The sequence below is a fragment of the Watersipora subatra genome, chromosome 9 (assembly GCF_963576615.1).
Source record: "Watersipora subatra chromosome 9, tzWatSuba1.1, whole genome shotgun sequence".
Taxonomy (NCBI): Eukaryota; Metazoa; Bryozoa; class Gymnolaemata; order Cheilostomatida; family Watersiporidae; genus Watersipora; species Watersipora subatra.
In genome coordinates this window covers 13,529,984-13,553,836 of record NC_088716.1, presented here as the reverse complement: position 1 = coordinate 13,553,836, position 23,853 = coordinate 13,529,984, and the positions used below count along the sequence as shown (strand labels likewise).

Below are 23,853 nucleotides of genomic sequence, written 5' to 3'. Positions count from 1 at the left end.
TGGCAGCATATGTATTGTTTTTATCGAAACACTTCATGTGCTAAGTTTCTCCATTATGGTTTATGCATATGTAACATAATTTTTAATATAATGGAACAGTTGTTATTTGCTTGAATATACCATTTGCTGGGGTTTTGCATCTGTTATACAACAGTTTGTATGAATAATATGGTCCAAGAAAATCTATTTTACATCTACTTATCATATCCCACTTCATATGTTATAAACAGGTTTTCTTTTATCAGGGAACTCTAAACGTTGTGTAGGAGTTTTCATTAACACCCAGCTAGAAAATAACTATTCAACATGTACGTTTCTGTCAATTTTCACTGTTTGTTTACAAACTGACTAGTACACAATTAGCTTTCCAATATGGCGCATGCATTACGTATCGCTATCAATGTAAAAGTCACGTGATTGCTATTTCATGGCTATTTTATTGCTACGTTTTTCAACGCTCGTTCTATTGTGTATAACCCTAGATCCTAAAGTTTTGTCAATTATGTTTGTTACCATCACAGATGTCCTTTAGCAAAGATGTTGCCGAGACCGGGCCGTAGTCTACACACAAAAAACTTTGTGTGTGTAGACTACGGCCCGGTCTCGGCTTCGGCAATATCTCCGCTAAAGGACACCTGTGGTTACCATCACTACATCATTATTAGAAAACTAATGATATCCAATACTGTGTCTGGGACGAGTATTTTAGAGCAATGGCTAAAGTAGCTACTCAATTATATTGTTTTAGCTCCGAACTCTGACAACGGCAAAATCTTTTCGTTGATGCCCCTTTATATGGCTAGTTTTATTTATCCAGCACTCCGTACCCCACTATGCTGTGTTGAAGCGACAGTACATAAATGTTTGCATATCACTTTATTGCAAAAACAATTATGCCTTCGAGTCTTGGCAGCTCATATTGCAAATATATTTTCACGTTGGCAAACAATGATTGTTTATGTCTGCTGTACGTCTTACCGCGAATAATACACTTCAAGGTTTTGCGTTTGCATAATTTGTTCGTTTTTTTTAAATTCTTACTGAAACTTCATTTTTGCTTCAGCATTTTGAATGTTGGTTATCGCTCTATTAGTTTCAATATCCATTGCAGAGTATGCAGTCACTTGCAAAAGGTTTCCTTCGCGCCGGAAATAAGCTGCCACTATGTCTGCTTAGACGGTCAACTGGAACACTTAAGCCATTTTATTACCAGGATATGTTTGAAAACACAGAGCCTCTAAACCCACCTTACAAAAAGCTAACTTGTAGGTTTGCGCACTGTATTCAAACTTTTAGTGGCAGGAATTATTTAAACAGAATTTAAAATCTGTTGCAAACTTATGTTTCAAACACAGTAAGCCTAATTATTTTCAGTATGTATGCTGCGCTTACATTGATGATGTTTGTGTTTTAAAGTAAGTTGCTGGAGCTAGATGGGTTGTATGCAAAGCTATGCCGCTGTTCCTTGTTTAAAGGAAATCATTTCAATTTTTGTTTGCTACCAATATGCTAGGTATTATAGTTGTCTGGTACAACGCATGTCTTTTTGTACATTTTCAATGTATAATGGAACATACAAATAAGGCTTAACATTTGATTGCATAAATAAAGGTAAATAAGTGTTCAAATGTGTCAAAATGGTAAACACAAATATTATATAATACTCTATAGTTTATTGGATAGGTCTGCTCAGGAACCCAACAGTGTATCAAACTTTCTTTTTTTAGCCGAGTTTGTGTCTTTGAGCACATTTCAAGGCAAAAATATGTTGATGGTTGATCCTCAAGCACTGACACTGCTCTGTGAGCAGGCTATGGTTGACATATCTCATCTCCTTAGGCCAGCTCATCTTCAGGTATTACTTGAAAACCATGTTTGCCAGCAATTGACTTTTACTAACATGGTTGCCATGGTTGGATAGTGAAGAAATCATGCAATAAGAGCATTATTTGGTGGGTTCCCTCATTTTTTACTCGTTGTTTCTTGTTCTGTATTTATTAGTATTTATTATACCTATTTTTTGGATTCCGTCTTTTAGATTTTGACTATCTGATTTATTGTCTGGTTTACTTAGTAACCAAAAAGACCTTCAGGTTTTTCTAAAATTATCGTTAGTTTTACACCAAAGTGATATTTTATTTGCAGTCCCTCTCTAATATTCTCAAAGACCCAGAAGCATCCCCTAATGACAAATATGTAGCCTTAGAGTTTTTGAAGAATGCTAACATTGCGGCTGGTATGGTACTACCTGGCTGTCAGGATACTGGAACAGCCATAATTATGGGTATGCTGTACCATCTATAGATGTTGCAATTAGATGTAACAAGGTTGCATTCAAAATAGATCTGTACTTTTTGTTGTAAAGCTTTTTTGAATACATTACGTGTACATCATGCACACATCATGTATACATCATGCACACATCATGTATACATCATGCGTACATACACATATTTGTAAACAACATGCTTACAACCGTATTTTAAATAAAATGGTTTTTATTCGCATGCTGTATAACATAGATTTTAGTTACACACAATCAATAAAAACTTCAGAAAGTATTATTTTTCATCTAGTTGAAGTTTTCTTCCAGAAATGGCGTTGCTCACCGATTGTATTTGGAATAATTTCATAGATGCCATTCAGTTGTATAGCAATTTTCTACTGAAATTTCTAAAGCTTGCTTTATCTATCATTTACGGCAGTGAAGACCTGAATTTCATCACCTTGACATGGTTGAGTTTCTACGATCACCTCTGATATTACGAGGGTGTTCTCAAGTTCCCCACGCTGTTTTGTGCGCATTTTTAGAGCTTCAAGCTTATAGCAAGTCTGTTACTACCTCATACCAAACTTCATCTCAAAGTTTGTTGTTTGTCATTCCGCGTTTATCCAGCTCTAACAACTAAAATCTAGAAATGGAAAATTCACTTCATATTGGTTTAGAACTCATGAAGATTACAGCCGCAAGTTTATTAACATGCACACCTAACCACAAGGCTAAGACGTTTTTATCATTCTTATCATGTTCATCATATGCTCTGTACCCTTTTCACGATTGCACACACTAAATGTGCACTTTTAATTATTTATTAATATTACCTTTTGCATTTGTTATTTTTGTGAAAGCTAATATTTTGCTACATTACCTATTTTTTAATTTTCAAATGTATCGTTTCAATTGGCCCGTTACACTCCTATTTCCGGTTTTTCCTTGGCTTGATTGCGAAATCTTAAAAGGCTAAATATTTTTCACATGGATAATAGTACTATCTTGAGTAGGAATAACTTCTACATTCTCTCTACAGTTAGAGTTAAGTGGTAAATGGCGTAAACATGTAATAAAAATTAATTTGTTTTCCAAAGACCTTTTTACTACTTGGGCAATGCCAGGCATTCAGCTAGCTGACTAATGAACTCCGCTTCTGGCAAGTCTGTTAATGACTTATCTATAGTGTTGCTTGACTTGTCTCATTTGTGGTGTCTTTGCATATTCAGTTATTATACTTACTGCTTTTGGCAAGTCTGTTAATGACTTATCTATAGTGTTACTTGACTTGTCTCATTTGTGGTGTCTTTGTATATTCAGTTACTCATATTTACTGCTTTTAGCAAGTCTGTTAATGACTTATCTATAGTGTTACTTGACTTGTCTCATTTGTGGTGTCTTTGTATATTCAGTTACTCATACTTACTTCTTTTGGCAAGTCGGTTAATGACTTATCTGTAGTGTTACTTGACTTGTCTAATTTGTGGTGTCTTTGCATATTCATTTACTCATACTTACTGCTTTTGGCAAGTCTGTTAATGACTTATCTATAGTGTTGCTTGACTTGTCTCATTTGTGGTGTCTTTGCATATTCAGTCACTCATAATTACTGCTTTTGGCAAGTCTGTTAATGACTTATCTATAGTGTTACTTGACTTGTCTCATTTGTGGTGTCTTTGTATATTCAGTTACTCATACTTACTTCTTTTGGCAAGTCGGTTAATGACTTATCTGTAGTGTTACTTGACTTGTCTAATTTGTGGTGTCTTTGCATATTCATTTACTCATACTTACTGCTTTTGGCAAGTCTGTTAATGACTTATCTATAGTGTTGCTTGACTTGTCTCATTTGTGGTGTCTTTGCATATTCAGTCACTCATAATTACTGCTTTTGGCAAGTCTGTTAATGACTTATCTATAGTGTTGTTTGACTTGTCTCATTTGTGGTGTCTTTGCATATTCAGTTACTCATACTTACTGCTTTTGGTAAGTCTGTTAATGACTTATCTATAGTGTTGCTTGACTTGTCTCATTTGTGGTGTCTTTGCATATTCAGTCACTCATAATTACTGCTTTTGGCAAGTCTGTTAATGACTTATCTATAGTTTTACTTGACTTGTCTCATTTGTGTTGTCTTTTCATGTTCAGTTACTCATACTTACTGCTTTTGGCAAGTCTGTTTATGACTTATCTATAGTTTTACTTGACTTGTCTCATTTGTGGTGTCTTTGCATATTCAGTTACTTATACTTACGGCTTTTGGCAAGTCTGTTAATGACTTATCTATAGTGTTACTTGACTTGTCTCATTTGGGGTGTCTTTGTATATTCAGTTACTCATACTTACTGCTTTTGGCAAGTCTGTTTACGACTTGTGCTTGATTTTTTTGAGTTAAGTCTGTCAGTGACTCATACATTTTTCAGGAAAGAAAGGTCAGCAAGTGTGGACAGGTGGAGATGATGCAGAGGCCTTGTCACGAGGAGTGTACAATACGTATACAAGTAGGAATCTGCGATATTCACAGGTAAACTATTAGTTGCTGACTTATCGTCATGGAAACATGGGCTGTTAATATACATAATCCTACCTTATAGCAATAATGGCTCAACATTAGGTCAGTCGAGTTTTTCTTTGATGATTTCCATATGTACCAGATTAGAATTGTTTTAAGACAATTCAAAATACAATGATTCGAATCAAAATGCAAATCAAAATCATATTGTGTTAGAACAAATTTACGAATTTGAAGTTTTTGCAAATATGATGATTTTATGATGTAAAAACTATTGCTTTAGCTTTTTGCAATATACACTGCGCTTTCTACACTTTTTATGTCTGTTTAAAAACATATTTTGAAAGTGTCCATAATTGGTTCCATATATTTGTTTTTGTGCATATATTTCAAACAACAGGATAAACCAGTGAATACAGACCACTTGGTGACAACTCTGGAGTTTTTTGGCTATGAAATGAATATATTTCACAAAGTATTGAAAGTTATTTTGTAACCTTTATAGAAACTTAAGAGTAAATCATATTTTGCTGCGTACTTCAGGTGGCTCCCCTTGACATGTACAAGGAAGCAAACACTGGCACAAATCTTCCTGCTCAGATAGAGATATACTCTACCAAGGGAGACGAGTACCACTTCCTGTTCATAGCCAAAGGTGGTGGCTCGGCTAACAAGAGTTTTCTCTACCAGGCAACCAAGGCTCTGCTGAATGAAAAGAAACTCATGGAGTTTGTGCATGAGAAAATACAGGTTTGGAATATGTGTGTGTTCCTTATCGCTGTCAACTGTAGATGGCAGGTTATGGGTGTGACAAGTGTCATGCCTAAATAAGGCTTGCAGGAAACAGCATTTACCGTGACATCTTTTTTGCCCTCTTTTGAAGGCATTTTTGTTTTCAAAAATTGTTATGGAGTTGAGTTTTTCAATTGGATTTGTTGTCTTTTGGATGTTAGTCTTTGTTCTGACATGGCCTGAGTTCCAATAGGATCATATTGTTGAGCTTAACTGTTCAAGTCACTATTGTAGACTATCGGGACGGCTGCTTGTCCACCCTACCATTTAGCCTTTGTTATTGGAGGAACTTCCGCCGAAATGAATTTAAAATGTGTTAAATTGGCCTCAACGAAGTACTTTGATAACTTACCTACTTCAGGTAAGTGTTTTTAAGTTCTTCGGCTTTGAAGATGTGATTGCGTCAAATTTTAGTCCAAAAAAAGTCTAGTTCTACGTGGCTCTATTGTCATATATTTTATTTTGTAATTGCTCATGATTGCCAGAATAAAATGTTAAATCTAGCTACAGATACATTATTATAAATGTTTCAAACGCCCCAAATAAAGATAATTAAAAATTTGTAGTATTAGTTTTCTCTAAATGCTGTGTAAACATTTGAGTACCGACTGCGATTCTGCCAGTCTACGGTAATTAGGTCGTCGAGCTAACTTATTTCATCCCGGCCTTTGTATCAGCTAAGTTCTCAGTTGCTATCCACACCGGAAACTAGTTACTAAATAAAATAAGCAAACGCCATCTTTGAAAAGAATATGTTTGAATATTTGGCGAAACCAATTGCATCCCTAAAAAGTTCGGGTATAATCAACATTATCTAGTCATTATTAGTATGAATTTGTAGAAAGAATTTACTGGTCACATTTGATTAGTTGATGTACAAAAGTACAAAACAAATGGTTTTACGAGTGAACCGAAATAGTGCATTCAAAACCACGTCAATTTCTTTGAAATCAATTAACCCACCGATTCTGACAAAGGGTCAATAAGGCCATTCTTGCACCTGGCTGGCGAATTTTGGACTTACCTGTTGTCACTTAGTAGTATGGGGCATAAAATTTTTTGAGCTTTCAATATTTGTTCCGTTGGAATTAAGTCGAGCTATGCAAAAGTACCTGTCGAAACAGCTCTGATTAAACTTCATAAATCCATCTATTAGGTGGGATTCAGACAAGATTTCAGCACAGGTGGCAACGGGCCTATGATGTATTCAATATGTTCTACAAATTATATTTTGCATGTTCTTTAACATATCTTGCATATCTAGAAACAAGTTGAAACATCTTCAACTTGTTTCAATGATGTTATCAATTGATATCATTGAAACAAGCTTACACAATAGCTACTCTGTCAATAGCTAGATTTTTATATGAATTAAAGATGGCTCACGAATGACTCCAATAAACATATTTTAGCATACACCAGATACACTTGGTGTATGCTGAAGCCTATATTCAAGCAAGTGATACTACCATTCCACGAGTGAGTTTCCTTTAGTAGCTTACCATGAGCTGCCTGTGATTATGTTCCTCTCTCTCGTCTACAGGCAATGAACATGGCCGAGCATTCAGGGATGTGCAACTCGAGCAGAAGATACAAGAGATGAGTCAACAGATTGGAATCGGTGCTCAGTTCGGTGGAAAATACTTTGTGCACGATGTGAGAGTAGTGAGACTGCCACGCCATGGAGCTTCCTGTCCAGTTGGTATGGGCGTGTCTTGTTCGGCGGACAGGCAGGTAAGATTGTAAAAAGATACAAGTCAACATAGCTCCCAGTTTGCAGGATTGGCATCAGCTCACAGTCTAAAGCTCATTTCACCGAGTCTTCACTCGATGGTGAAGTTACGTTCTGAAAACCCATCATTAAAGGCTAGTTTACACTATATCGGTAATCGCAGACACCTCTATGACACAAATATTTTTCATCGACTTCTCACTAGTCAAGTTTTATTCAGACTAGTACCCTGACAGTACGATGTGTTGTGAGAGATTGTCAGGTGTGTCAAGATGGAATAAGTTTATGTGAAATAACTCAAACATGGTGGGAGGTGAATGGTTGACGCAGTTGGTAGTGTGCCTGATGGATAAGCTGAATATTGTGGGTTCAAATCCTGTTAGGTGCTATTTTTTCCTAACCTGTATCCATGGCTTTGGATGGCTCTTATATCATCTCTATCTATATTTCTCAAAGTTGGTCGTGTGTGCATGTGTCATTGTCCAGCTATAGCTATAGCTATTGAAATATTGGAAATAAAATTCCACTTTCTGATGGATTTGAACTCACCCGCTTCACCACTGAGCTATACAAGGCGTATTGATCAAAGACAATATGACATCATTTACCGTATACCGTACGCACCCTCTAAATGACGTACTATTTGATTTGAAAATGTGAATTCTATCTACTCTATCAAACCCGATGCTTTTTTGTGTTTTCTTGAACTTCTAATTTCGATTTTTCGTAGGGTTCAATTGTTGTATCGTTATCAAGGCCAACTCTTTTTATGTGAACACTTGTATTTCCTCCGTAGGAAGAGCCTCAACATTGTCTCTTCATTCGGTCAGACAAAGACAGTACGATATCTCATTTTTACATTTGTACCAGTATCGAGAGGTACCAGTACCGTCGTATTCCAAGTTTTGATGTATAGCTTCCGGTTGAACAGTAACCTTGGCAACCGAAAAGTTATTGTTGTTATTAATTCAACATATTCAAGATTTTGATTTTGTTTTCTCAGTTCATGTTAGTTAATTGTATCATTACAGAATCATTTTTTATTGTAATCGTAGCAAGAAAGACTTAATTTAGCTATTACTTGCTAATTGTTTCACATTTACATTTGAACCCTTTTATAGCTGTCTTGTTTTTTTTATTTTTCATTTGATCTGCTCAAACAGCTCAAGTTACAGTTGTTTGACAAAGTTTGAAAACCTTTACAGTTGTTTTTATTTTCCCTCTTAATTTATTTCAACTGCACGAAACACTTATTTCTACATTTGTACCAGTATCGAGAGGTACCAGTATCGTCGTATTCCAAGTTTTGATGGATTGCCTCTGGTGGAACAGTAACCTTGAGAACCGAATAAGTTATTGTTATTATTAATTCAACATATTCAGGATTTTGATTTTGTTTTCTCAATTCATATTAATTGTATCATTACGGAATCATCTTTTATTGTAATCGTAGCAAGATAGACTTAATTTAGCTATTACTTGCTAATTATTTCACATTTACATTTGAACCCTTTTATAGCTGTCTTATTTTTCATTTGATCTGCTCAAAATATTTTCGACCTGCATGAAACCTTTTTCTCATGATACGAAGTTTGAAAGTTACAGTTGTTTGACAAAGTTTGAAAACCTTTACAGTTGTTTTTATTTTCCCTCTTAATTTATTTCAACAGCACGAAACACTTCTCATGATATGTAGTTTGAAAGTTAGAATGGCAAATGTTCTTATATGTTAAATACAAATAAATGGTGTTATATGTTAAATACAAAAAAAAATGTTGTCCAAAAATATTTATTGCCCATGCGGGTAGTACAGCTAGTCAATATATAATACCTGGTATTTAGAAAAATGAAATTGTTTTAACCTACCATCACAATTTTGAAGGTCATGCGGATGTCACACGCTTTTAATAAACAACCCATAGTCTCAACTTTCGTGATGCCTTTTAATAAAATCTTTGTATAAGAATGTTCACACATTAATGTTAAATGCAAATTATTTATTCCTTTAGATTAGACTTACTATGTTAATAGTTGTTTTTCAGAATTTGTTCCTGTGTATGACAAGGGTTTAACAAGGGTGCATTCAAAATAGATCTGTACTTTTTGTTCTAAAGATATCTTGAATACATTATGTGCACATCATGCGTACAGAATGTGTACATCAGAATACAATTTCTCAGGAAAGAAAGGTCAGCAAGTGTGGACAGGTGGAGATGATGCGGAGGCCTTTTCACGAGGAGTGTACAATACATATACAAGTAGGAATCTGCGGTATTCACAGGTAAACTATTAGTTGCTGAATTATCGTCATGGAAACGTGGGCTTTTAATATAATCCTACCTTAGTTATAGCAATAATGGCTCAACATTAGGTCAGTCGAGTTTTGTTGTGATTTCCATATGTACCAGATTAGAATCGTTTTAGGACATTTCAAAATAAGATCATTCGAATCAAAACACAGTTTAGAACATATTGTGTTAAAACAGGTTAACAAATTTGAGGTTTTTGCGCAAATATGATGAGATTATGATGTAAAAACTATTGCTTTAGCTTTTTGCAATATCCACTGCACTTAGCACATTTTTCGTGTCTACATGCAACAACCAATTTTGCAAATGTCCGTAATTGGCTCTGTAATTTTGTTTTTAAAAATATATTTCAAACAACAAGGATAAGCCAGCGAATACACACCACTTGGTGACAACTCTGGAGTTTTTTGGCTATAAAATGAATATATTTCACAAAGTATTGAAAGTTATTTTGTAACCTTTATAGAAACTTAAGAGTAAATCATATTTTGCTGCGTACTTCAGGTGGCTCCCCTTGACATGTATAAGGAAGCAAACACTTGCACAAATCTTCCTGCTCAGATAGAGATAGAGAGTACCACTTCCTGTTCATAGCCAAAGGTGGTGGTTCGGCTAACAAGAGTTTTCTCTACCAGGCAACCAAGGCTCTGCTGAATGAAAAGAAACTCATGGAGTTTGTACATGAGAAAATACAGGTTTGGAATATGTGTGTGTTCCTTACCGCTGTCAACTGTAGGTGGCAGGTTATAAGTGTGACAAGTGTCACGCCTAAATATAGCTTGCAGGAAACAGCATTTACCTTTACATTTTTTTTGCGCTTTTTTTGAAGGTCATTTTGTTTTTAAAACTTGCTATGGAGTTGAGTTTTTCAATTGGGTTTATTGTTTTTTGGATGTTAGTCTTTGTTCCGATATAGCCTGAGTTCCAATAGGATCATATTGTTGAGCTTAACTGTTCAAGTCACTATTGTAGACTATCGGGGCGGCTGCTTGTCCACCCTACCATTTAGCCTTTGTTATTGGAGGAACCTCTGCCGAAATGAATTTAAAATGTGTTAAATTGGCCTCAACGAAGTACTTTGATAACTTACCTACTTCAGGTAAGTATTTTTAAATTCTTCGGCTTTAAAGATATGATTGCGTCAAATTTTAGTTGATTTTAACAGAGAGCATCAATTTTTTCTATCAGTTGAGATGTCGTTTGTTGTTTTAGGCAGTTTCATTGTCAAAATATTTGAAGATTGAAATTGACAAAAATGGACAAAACGCTCAGAAAAAAGATGCGCCCAGACTTGCCCAAAATGATGTACATGTATATAGTGAAACAGTCCATCTATATTTCTTGTATTCACATTGGCTATTGCAATAAAAGTCTAGTTCTACGCGGCTCTATTGTCATATATTTTATTTTGTAATTGCTCATGATTGCCAGAATAAAATGTTAAATCTAGCTACAGATACATTATTATAAATGTTTCAAACGCCTCAAATAAAGATAATTAAATTTCTGTCGAATTAGTTTTCTCTAAATACTGTGTAAACATTTGAGTATTGACTACGATTCTGCCAGTCTACGGTAATTAGGTCGTCAAGCTAACTTATTTTATCGCGGCCTTTGTATCAGCTAAGTTCTCAGTTGCTATTCACACCGGAAACTAGTTACTAAATAAAATAAGCAAATGCCATCTTTGAAAAGAATATGTTTGAATATTTGGCGAAACCAATTGCATCCCTAAAAAATTCGGGTATAATCAACATTATCTAGTCATTATTAGTATCAATTTGTAGAAAGGAATCTACTGGTCACATTTGATTAGTTGATTTAAGTATAAAACAAATGGTTTTATGAATAAACCGACATAGTGAATTCAAAACCATGTCAATTTCTTTGAAATCAATTAAACCACCGATTCTGACAAAGGGTCAATAAAGCCATTCTTGCGCCTGGTTGGCAGATTATGGACTTAGCTGTTGTCACTTAGTAGTGTGGGCATAAAATCTTTTCAGCTCTCAATATTTGTTCCGTTAGAATTGAGTCGAGCTATGCAAAAATACCTGTCATAACAGCTCTGATTATACTTCATAAATCTATTTGTCAGGTGGAATTCAGACAAGATTTCAGCACAGGTGGCAACGGGGCTTTGATGGGTTCAATATGTTCTGCAAATTATATTTTGCATTTTTTTTAACATATCTTGCATATCTAGAAACAAGTTGAAACATTTTCAACTTGTTTCAATGATATCATCAATTGATATCATTGAAACAATCTTACACAATAGCTACTCTGTCAATAGCTAGATTTTTATATGAATTAAAGATGGCCCACGAATGACTCCAATAAATATATTCTAGCATACACCAAATACACTTGGTGTATGCTAAAGCCAATATTCAAGCAAATGATACTACCATTCCACGAGTTAGTTTCCTTTAGTAGCTTACCATGAGCTGCCTGTGATTATGTTCCTCTTTCTCATCTACAGGCAATGAACATGGCCGAGCATTCAGGGACGTGCAACTCGAGCAGAAGATACAAGACATGAGTCAACAGATTGGAATCGGCGCTCAGTTCGGTGGAAAATACTTTGTGCACGATGTGAGAGTAGTGAGACTGCCACGCCACGGAGCTTCCTGTCCAGTTGGTATGGGAGTGTCTTGTTCGGCGGACAGGCAGGTAAGATTGTTAAAGATACAAGTCAACATAACTCCCAGTTTGCAGGATTGGCGTCAGCTCACAGTCTAAAGCTCATTTCATCGAGTCTTCACTCGATGGTGAAGTTACGTTCTGAAGAACCCGTCGTTAAAGGCTAGTTTACACTATATCGGTAATCGCAGACACCTCTATGACACAAATATTTTCACCGACTTCTCACTAGTCCAGTTTTATCCAGACTAGTACCCTGACAATACGATGTGTTGTGAGAAATTGTCAGGTGCGTCAAGAAAGCACACGGAATAAGTTTATGTGAAATAACTCAAACATGATGGAAGGTGAATGGTTGATGCAGTTGGTAGTGTGCCTGATGGATAAGCTGAATATTGTGGGTTCAAATCCTTTTAGGTACTATTTTTTCCTAACCTGAATCCATGGATTTGGATGGCTCTTATATCATCTCTATCTATATTTCTCAAAGTTGGTCGTGTGTGCATGTGTCATTGTCCAGCTATAGCTATAGCTATTGAAATATTGGAAATAAAATTCCACATTCTGATGGATTTGAACTCACCCGCTTCACCACTGAGCTATAAAAGGCGTATTGATCAAAGACAATATGACATTATCATATACCATATACCGTATACCACACGCACACGCTAAATAACGTACTATTTGATTTGCAACTATGCATTCTATCAACTCTATAAATCCCGATGCTTTTTCGTGTTTTCTTGAACTTCTAATTTCGATTTTTCGTAGGGTTCAATTATTGTATCGTGGTCATGGCCAACTCTTTTCATGTGGACACTTGTATTTCCTCCGTAGGAAGAGCCTCAACATTGTCTCTTCATTCGGTCAGACAAAGACAGTACGATATCTTATTTTTACATTTGTACCAGTATCGAGAGGTACCAGTACCGTCGTATTCCAAGTTTTGATGTATAGCTTCCGGTTGAACAGTAACCTTGGCAACCGAAAAATTATTGTTATTATTAATTCAACATATTCAGGATTTTGATTTTTTTTTCTCAGTTCATATTAATTGTATCATTACGGAATCATATTTTATTGTAATCGTAGCAATACAGACTTAATTTAGCTATTACTTGCTAATTATTTCACATTTACATTTGAACCCTTTTATAGCTGTCTTATTTTTCATTTGATCTGCTCAAAACATTTTCGACTTGCATGAAACCGTTTTCTCATGATACGAAGTTTGAAAGTTACAGTTGTTTGACAAAGTTTGAAAACCTTTCCAGTTGTTTTTATTTTCCCTCTTAATTTATTTCAACTGCACGAAACACTTCTCATGTATGAGAAGTGTTTCATGCAGTTGAAATACTGCAAGTTGAAACTACTTCTTCATATGTAGTTTGAAAGTTAGAATGGCAAATGTTCTTATATGTTAAATACAAAGAAATGGTGTTATATGTTAAATACAAATAAATGGTGTTATATGTTAAATACAAAAAAATTTTGTCCAAAAATATTTATTGCCCATGCGGGTAGTACAGCTAGTCAATATATAATACCTGGTATTTAGAAAAATGAAATTGTTTTAACCTACCATCACAATTTTGAAGGTCATGCGGATGTCACATGCTTTTAATAAACAACCCATAGTCTCAACTTTTGTGATGCCTTTTAATAAAATCTTTGTATAAGAATGTTCGCACATTAATGTTAAATGCAAATTATTTATTCCTTTAGGTTAGACTTACTAGGTTAATAGTTGTGTTTCAGAATTTGTTCCTGTGTATGAATTATTTGGTGTTTTCACAACTATTTATATTGAGAATCTCTAATATCTAATCCCGGCTCATGGAAAGAGAGTCGATGGAATATGTCGGAAAAAAGTGACACGTAGGTTTTTAGGGTAGAAAACCTGCCAGGGAGTGGCACGACTATATTTAGATGTATATTATTAGTGGGCTTTGGGAAAGATCACATCTGAGGGAGTATTTCTTGAACAGCTTGAAACAGACGTTCAAAAATATATGCCTGATGTTACCTCACAGTCCCTCAGCTCTGATGTTGTGAAGGTAATGATGTCCTATATCTATCTACTACGTGAACGGCAATCTATGTGTGGGTGTATTTGTCCAATTATAGAGCGGTCTTTCCTTTTTTTGTCATATGAATTTCGGTCGTACGAAGCGAACTGAATTAATATGAGTAGCAAATACCGTACTTTCGGACTGTTAACCGCTACTTTTTTCTGATGATTTGAGCCATGCGGCTTATATAAGGGTGTGGCTATTCTGTGGTCTTCCTTTCACCACTAGGGCGCATTAACCGAAATCTCCAGTTAGTGCGCCTCTAGCGGTAAAAGAAAAAATGAAACAATGCCTTACGGTACTGTTCCATTAGGCACTAGGTTAAAAAGCGTAGGTTAATACAGTGCCGTTAGGCCCTGTTTCGTTTTAAACAGCAAAGTTGATGCCATGTTAAAAAGCATCGTCAATTATTCAATTATTAGTCAAAAATTATTCATCGACAATGAGACGAACCCTTGTCTCGAAATTTCATCAACAAATTTAACCATCGTTTTGTAGATTAGTTAAGTGTAATAACGATACAAAATACATATAAGCCTATTTAAATATGTTACTAAGTTTTTGTAAATTATCGAAATTCTCTTAAAACTTACCCATCTGATCGGATTATACACAAATAGACAGATTTATTAGGACGAAAATCGTCACAAAACGCTTGAAAAGCTTGGTTTAATAAAAGTTAAGACCGGAAATTGAAACACTGGGCGACAAAATAGAACAATTAAGTCGTGCCCATTTCGCGAAAAAATAACGTGCACATTTCACCAGTGTATGGCATCGTCGGCGGTTTCTGTAATTAACGTAGGAGTACTGAAATCGTTTCATTTTTGCCGATTTCAAACTGACATTTTAGACACTTGAGTACTTTGGTATTCTAACTGATGTCCAACGCAGTGTAAGTAAATGAAATGACGATATTTTTTCTAACGATTCTTATGAGATTATTACGATATTTAATTATAAGTTTGGATGACTACAGAACAATGATTACGTAGTACAGATTTTCTAAAAATCTATATAAATATCACAACTTCTTGATATTGCTAACTATGACTAATGTAAACAAAATTGTGCATTGGTTTTATATTATTACTATATTAATAGTATCGATTATTCTAATAATATCAGTGCATTTTACTTCTAATATTGGCCAATATTGCATTTCTCCTATTGCAGGGGGAGAGATATAAACATATAATCTTTTCCTTTCATTATTGCTGTTTGTTGTATATAATAACACCCGCACCCAGTACATTACAGCTACCATTGCAGTTATCCTATTGCACTGCCGTGCCATTTGACTGCTAATATTGCATCTCTCAACCAGCAGTACCCTTTCGTTTTTTCCAATATCACTTTGGTCGTGGGCTGTATGACAGTGGAATTTCTAGTACATATAAATTTTATCGATACAACCGCATTACTGTTTTTATATAACATGTCAAAACACAGGTTATAGACGAAGAACTGGTGAGCCATGATTAGTGTTTTAAGCATGTAGAAGTCTCCATTCAATAAATGCTGGCGAAAGCAAAATATTTTGTAGAATTTTTTAAAACATGCAAAATTTTTCAATACTGCAAATTTGAAGAATTCCAGTTTGCCTAGCAATGTCAATTTCATTATCAATTATCCGTACACAAGTAGGACAACTCCATGATGTGGCGTCACTCAGGGAGTTTTTTCGCCGCGAGTGCAGCGAGAGTCTCCAGGCGCGGCGCTCCGGATGAATGTGTTGGCAAGTGCGAGGCGATTTATTGCGAAGCGATTGAGTGCTAGGCGATTGATTGCGAGTGAGAGGCGATGGATTGCGAGGCAAGTGCAAGGCGATTGATTGCAAAGCGATAGAGTGCGAGGCGATTGATTGCGAGGCGATTGATAGCAAGGCGAGTGCGAGGCGATTGATTACGAGGCGATTGCAAGGCAAGTGCGAGGCTATTAATTGCTAGGCGATTGATTGTGAGGCGAGTACAAGGCGATTGATTGCGACGCAAGTGCGAGCCGATTGATTGCAAGGCAAATGATTGCGAGGCGATTAATTGCGAGGCGAGTGTAAAGCCTGGTTCCCATATATGCCGCAAAGCACCGGCGACAGCATCGCAGGCTATTGCGATAAAATGGGAACATACACGCCGCGGATCACAGTGCACCGCCGGTGGATGCCGGCGGTCAACGCAAGAGTTTGCGCATGTTCAAATTTTGCAAACGGCCGCAGGCAAAACCTTCCCGAAATGCACTGTTACAGTGGTTAGCCAATGGTAACTACATAACCTGCCACTGTTTATAAGCTGTTTTTATTACTCGTGCAGTGCTGGACATTCAGCCAGGATATGTAGAAAACCGTGTCATACACTCAATGCAACAACTACAGATCGTCTTTTATTAGAATATTTTTGTCTGCAGATCAACCTAAACAAGCCCATGTCTGAGATACTCTCCGATCTGAGCAAACATCCTGTCAAGACCAGGTTGAGTTTAACAGGAACTTTAGTGGTAGCCCGAGATATTGCTCATGCCAAGCTTAAGGAGAGGTTAGACAATGGAGAGGGCATGCCTGATTATATGCTGAAGTACCCAGTCTATTATGCAGGACCTGCTAAGACACCAGAGGTAGTTAATCTAGCCTAGTTTACAGAAAACATATAAATACAACTGTAGACTGGGTTGGTAAAGATATCAGAAGTTTGGTTAGACTGAAATCACTCCATGGAAACTCTTCTGGTAGTCTATTAAGTTATGTATGAATAATTTGTTTTTGTTTGTCTGTTTGTCCTCAATAGAAATTTGCATGTGGCTTGCTATGATACTCCCCCAGGTTTTAGACACAAGTTTTTTTAATTAAAAAATAAAAAATTCAGTCCCTATGAGGTTTGAACACATGACACTCAGCCTATTGAACTGATGCTTCAACCAACTGAGCTACTCAGCTACCTTCCAAAAACCTCAAAATAATTGTGTCATTGCCCATTTAGATAAATTACTCATTTCAGATTCTTCAACATCTAGAAGTTTCTTGAAGGTTATATTAAGGGAAGATCTTACATTGCCACTCCCATTTATAGTTTTTCATTAAACAAGACAACGTTGCTTCATAGTATATCCAGAGATTAGTGTTCATATTCAGCGAGAGTAATAATTATTGTAGAATATGATAATATTGATGAATAAAGTTGAAAATTAACCAAATGCGAATTTCATCTCATAGGGTGACTCTCGCAACACTGAGTATTTCTACTAGTTATATTAAAAATGATTTTTTACAATTTAGTGTCTGCCAGGTAGGCTTATGGTCACAGAGTCTATATACTGTAAACAGTTAGCCGCAGGGAACTTTTTAAAGTTATATGATATATAAACTATATAAAGCTGAATATTATTTACCATATATTATTGCTTAATGCAGATCTTACAGCTGCTAATATGCCTCAGTTTCTTGTTTTAAACTATTGACATATCATGTGTAGTGTATGCCCTTACTAAGTGTACCACATGCTCATTTGCTGATAAGTTGGAGTCGTTTTCTCATGTTAAAGCTACTCATGTCTTAGTTTCTTGTTTTAAACTGTTGACATATTATGTGTAATGTATGTTTTTGCTACATGTATCACATTCTCTATTTCTATCAAGTTAGAGTTGTTCTCTTAAATCTCCAGAGTAGGACGATTACAAATGTAAGTTTCTTTGATTTTTTAAACTAATTAATGATATTTGCCGTCATGAAAACTATGAGGCTATTTTGTATTGCTGCTGATCATTGCAGGGTTATGCCAGTGGCTCATTTGGACCAACAACAGCTGGATGAATGGACTCCTATGTTGAAGAATTCCAGGCTGTTGGCGGCAGTATGGTCATGCTTGCCAAAGGAAACAGAAGCAAGGCTGTAAGTATGACAACTCCTGACATGTACTTATATGGTGAATATATACCGTAGAACCTTTATATGAACGTCACCTCTATTTGATCACCGCTATGAAAGAAGGGTTGAAAAATAAAGCGCCACCCTCTATTTGAACGCCACCTCCATTTGAGTAGTAGTTTGTCTATGTTTGATTTTTATGAACCCATAGTACCAAGTGATCAGTAGAAAAGTGTCCACAAAATCATATTCATAATGAATTGTTTACATTAACAACAATCATTGTCTCTCAATTCTCTTATTGTACACTCCAAATCTTTGCAATTGTTTCGTTAAAACTCTGAAAGCAGCACCATAGAAATAATTAATAACGATCTCAGGCTAATAATATTTCCTTGCTTAAAGCGGCCTTTTAATTCGAAGAACATGCATATAAAATTGGTTTGCAAGTTTTGGGTCAAAGGTTACGCTTAGCGTGCAAACCTTTACACGTTGTATTTGTGCTAAACACAGGGCGTAAAAGTTTTGCTCTCCCAAAAAAATTGTTTGGGCGCTAATATCCACTAGTTCAGCAGTGCAGAAAAAAAGTTGAGACCAGAAGACATTGTGAAAAGTATTGGACAACTAGAAGGTGTTTGTTCCATCGAAAACAACAATCAAAACGAAACTATCCGAGTAAACGATGGAAATATTTTTGTTTTAAAAACGGTAATTTGTGTTTCTGCATGTAATATACATGTAAGTATGGTTCGTTTATGTCACTTGTTCATGAATATATATTTATAGCATTTCATAGATTATCGTTATATAACTTATAAAATTGCAAATTTATAGCATATCATTTGATAGGATCATTGCGGTAATCTGATCATGCAATGGATCGATACTCATAACTCCACTTATATTGCACTTAGTTTTAGTTAGTTAGTTTCAGCTGCAAACTATAGCAAACATATCTGTGAGTGCAATCATCTTTTATTCAACTATGTTAAATATAGATATAAAATAAAAATATATCTTCAAATTTAGAATGAAATACAAATTGAAAATGCCAACAAATTGCAAAGAAAGACACAGGCTATAATATCATCGCAGGTCAATTGCAAGCGATAGATATCAACTGGTAGCGATATTTCTCAGTTTCTCTATGCATATTTACTAAGAGATTTTTGACAAGTTAAAGGTGAGTTAGCAGATTTATTGCATCCAAGAGGTTTGATATCGCTCCACCGGAAAAACAGTGAAATTATAGGCGAGATTCGTTTCACCCGTAATAGAACTAAATTTATTTTTCCTAATTTCTTACGGGCCATTTGAAAAATACACTGACAGTCTCTATTCGAGCACCCCCTCCAATTGACTACTTCTAGTCTTCTATAGAGTAAGGGTTGAAAAATAGAGCGCCATGGCGTTCAATTAAAGATTTTATGGTAAGTACAAGATTTACAAGAGGCTAGTATATGTCTGACAATAAGATGTATTTCAGACAACGCTCATCAATAGGCCATGATTGTAACAACTGCTAACATGGGATTATTTGTATGGCAAATGCTCATAAACTTATGATATTTTGTTGTAAATGACACAACTATTAATTTCTAGGCAATATAATTGAAATAACTTTGAAGACGTTTGGTTTTAAACTGGAATTATCTTGCCTTTTTTATTTGACAACACTTGTTTTCCGCTAAGTTTTACAGGTGATGTTAGTTTGTACTTTTTTAGGAAAAACGTATGCCTTCCATTCTTTTTTATCTTGGTTAATAGGCTAATATTTGTGTTCATAGGCTAACATCTTGTCTTACAGGTAACGAAGGCGTGTAAGACACATGGAGGATTCTATTTAGGATCAATAGGGGGCCCTGCGGCAGTCTTAGCTCAAAACAGCATTAAGAAGGTAGAGGTGCTGGAATATCCAGAACTCGGTAGGTTTTTATACACAAGTAGTTCTCTATGTGTTTGTATGTAACACCATCCTTCCTATTTGTTTAGTTCATTGTAGTAGTCGCCGGCAGGACAGCTTTGTGTAACCTCGTTAGTTTTAGATGTGTTCAACACTAATTTCATTTGTTATGTATACATGCACTAGCTGTGGTACCTGACGTTGCCCGGGTATTGAAAATCAGTTTATAAACATTGAGAGGTTTTGAGTGTTGCCTGCCATTTGCTATTAGCCTGGCACATTGCCAATAAAAACTTTGAGTAAGCTTACTAATAAGAGCTATGGCTTCTACGTCGTTACGCTATGACTTTACGTCATGACTGAAAGCGCTAGCCTATTTGCTTCCATATAGTGTCATACCGTATATTGCCTCGGGAATTGATCAAGCGCTGTTGCTCAGTAAGGCAGCTATTATTTTTTATAGCTATTAAAATCTGGGAATGGAAGATCCGCTTCATGCTGAATTTGATCTCGGAACCTCCCATTCCCCAGGCGATTATCTAACCAGCTAAGCTACGCGAGATGCAATGGATTCGTTAGGCGATATTAGTCATTATGTCAGTTAAAATACACATAACACCCTGCGTTACGCAAAGTCACTAAAGCTTGCTCTCACAGCTCTTATTAGTAAGTTTAGCAATAGGATAGTAGCCTACTTAAATAAGTCATTGGCAATGTGCCAGGCTAATGGCAAGTGGCAGGCAACTACATCACCTGCCAATGTTTATAAGCAGTTTTAATACCCGGCAACCCCAGGTATTCAGCTAGTATTTGTATACAGTATGTAACTACATAATATGATATGTAGCAGTAGATAGTTATGATACGTTATGCTCAAAAGTAGTTCTATGACTAAACATAGATAAGTCAAGGTAAAATTCAAAGCTACACTAATAATAATAAGTGGACTGTTTGTTTAGACTAAAAATTATCTGAAAAGTTGAATTTTTCCTAACTACTAATCTATTTCATGGCGTCACTCATCAGGTCTCTTTGTTATACATAGTATACTAGGGGAATGCCTGGCGTTGCATGAGTAATAAAAAAATTTATGCACAGAAAGTTTATTTCCATTTCACATATAACAACAGTTACCATTCCAACTTTCAAACTTCATATCATGAGAAAGTGTTTTCTGTGAAAGAGTTTAAATGTGAAATAATAAGCAAGTATAGTGCACCCTCAGGTAGCCTGCCTTGACAAACTGGTTTTTTTTGCGTTTTTTTTTACAAATTTATAAGAACAAATAAAACTGTCTGATACAAAAAAAAAGAAATAAAACTGACTGAGCGCACAAATAACGGCATGTTTAGTCGCTGTTGTTGCCTAAGTTCTCAAGTTCTACTAAAGTTTACCGCAGAGACTGGTCGCTGGTTAAACGTTGTAATCTTATTTTTTCTACATAAATTTTTGCGCAAAATTCGTTATTATTACCAATGAAGTGACCGACATAACATCGCAACCAACCCGCATAGACGGAAGAGAACAACTCCCTATAAGTGCAGCTGATGCATCAGGTGCAGTACGTCTTGTGACAAGCTGTTGTGTTGCTCGCCTGCTCGACAGCGGAACAACTCTGCAAAGGCAACAGTTTGTCAAGACAGGCTAACCCTCGGGATACAATATTGATCCATTCCAGGGTTGACATCGTAGGGTGAAAAATTTGTATGTAGGGGTATAGAGACCATTGTAATTATACAATGCAAACATCCCCTGGTAAAAATCGTCAAAATTTTTATAAAAATGTGTATATATTGAAAATTAGTAACAAAATAGTATGTTAACTTTAGTAACTATAGTTACCTACAATAATTGTTTGTATTCAAGGTATTTTAATGGCTATGATCTGCAATAAAATGCAACATTAAAATGTGTTTACCAAATGCAGGACGTACGTATAACATAAACTTTCAGTTCACTTCAAATAAGTTTAGCTTACTAAACTCACACTTGAAACCAGTTTGAAAGTTTCAGTATGTCTTTTAACTATTTTACTGAATTTCAACTTCATATCACAAAAGTTTTGTTCATCAGTTTCTGTCTTCGCTATAACATTTAGCGTGTCTGGTTAAAACCTTTTTCAACCTAATTCAACAAGTAAGGCCGAGCGTTGCAGTTATCACAAGCAGCCTCTCGCACACTTGACCATTTAATAGCCATTGAAAAGAAAAATGAATTTTTATTTACTACGCAGGACATACATACCTTTGGAGTAGCGTGACTTGAGCTGGTACATGTAGCGAGTAGAGCAGAGAGGTGGCAAACATTCATCAATGCTAATTATGTTACTGTACACTTATAAATAAATTTAATACGTAATGAAATGGAGTTTGTTAGCAAGCTAAAAGAAGTTGTGTAATTCTGTCCAATTTTTTATAGTTTATTTTATCATTTTTATAATAATTTTATATATTTTTATATTTTCCAATAGCTCTCAATAGTGGCACTAACCTAGCTCTACCCCTCATAATAGGCACTCTTTCGCCATCATCATCTTCATAACCTCTCCTCTCAGCTGCACTCACGATACATAAATTCATTTCTTCTATAAATGTCTCCCACGAACCATCACCATGCTCACCAAACACCAACTTAGGATAACCGATCTCCATCACGTCACAACGTAATATATTTTACGCCACTAACTCACTCTACATCTTCCGTTTAATTTTTTTATTCTCAACTTCTACAGCTGAACGAATAAGAAATTTCTGTACCTCTCCAACACTGACACTTCACTGCTTCAACGCCTCACAGCCTCACAACTCGTTGGCAAAACGCTACACTACCACACATCACCTCACCTGCACACCGTGAAAGGGTCCTGTCAAACGTTAAATTAATAACACAACCAGAAAATTAGTGCTAACGATAACACCACAAAAAATCTAGAATTTTGTCAACTGCACCATTTTGTATCAATAAATAGATTTACATGAAGAAGGCGAAAAAGACATTCCATCTTTCGTTAGACTTCCTTATATACGCCCCACACTGCCTTATACTACCTAATCTACTAGCTTTACCCACTAGCTTTATTCACTAGCTTTATCCAGCTTTATTCACCATAATTGTCAAGACCACCTGTACTGCTTGTGAGCAAAGACCACCTGTGAGCTCAGAGGCCAATATAGCCTGTGCCTAACGAATCTCATAATACAACAACTTTCATTATTGCGCTGGATTGGTTACTCTTTAGGAATGGAGGCAATATGGAAGATTGAAGTTGAGGACTTTCCAGCTTTTGTTGTCGTTGACGACAAAGGAAATGACTTTTTCAAGGACTGGCAAATGTAGGCATGCATCGCAGTACATTTTCTGCATATCTAGTAGCATCAGTTCATGATCATATGTCAACTAGCTGCAGATGGGCTCTATTTTGGACACTCAACAAATTTTTTAAAGAACCTGGCTATACTAGCAGGCGCACTTCTATTAGTATTAGCTGTTACGTAAGGTGGCTTCGTTGCTTATCAACAACTTGTTTTCAACTCAGTCAATAGTTCTGTTGCTAGGTGAATAGTTTGTATTGGTATTTTTTCAGGAATTTCAATTATGAACCTTCTCGTACACTAAAGTTTATTTAGAATGATGAGCGCCCTGGTTTATGTTTCTCAGTGTTTCTACACATATTTCTGGTGTACGGTATTTTAAAGAATTTGCGCATGATTTGTGTTATAATCATAAATACAAATAAAATTATATTTGCTATTGATACAA

At 35.7% G+C, this 23,853-nt stretch overlaps 1 pseudogene; it reads left to right on the top strand.

Moving 5' to 3' along the window:
* Positions 1 to 1,111: 1,111 nt before the first annotated feature.
* Positions 1,112 to 23,621, top strand: LOC137404683 (fumarate hydratase class I, aerobic-like; annotated as a pseudogene).
* Positions 23,622 to 23,853: the final 232 nt, after the last annotated feature.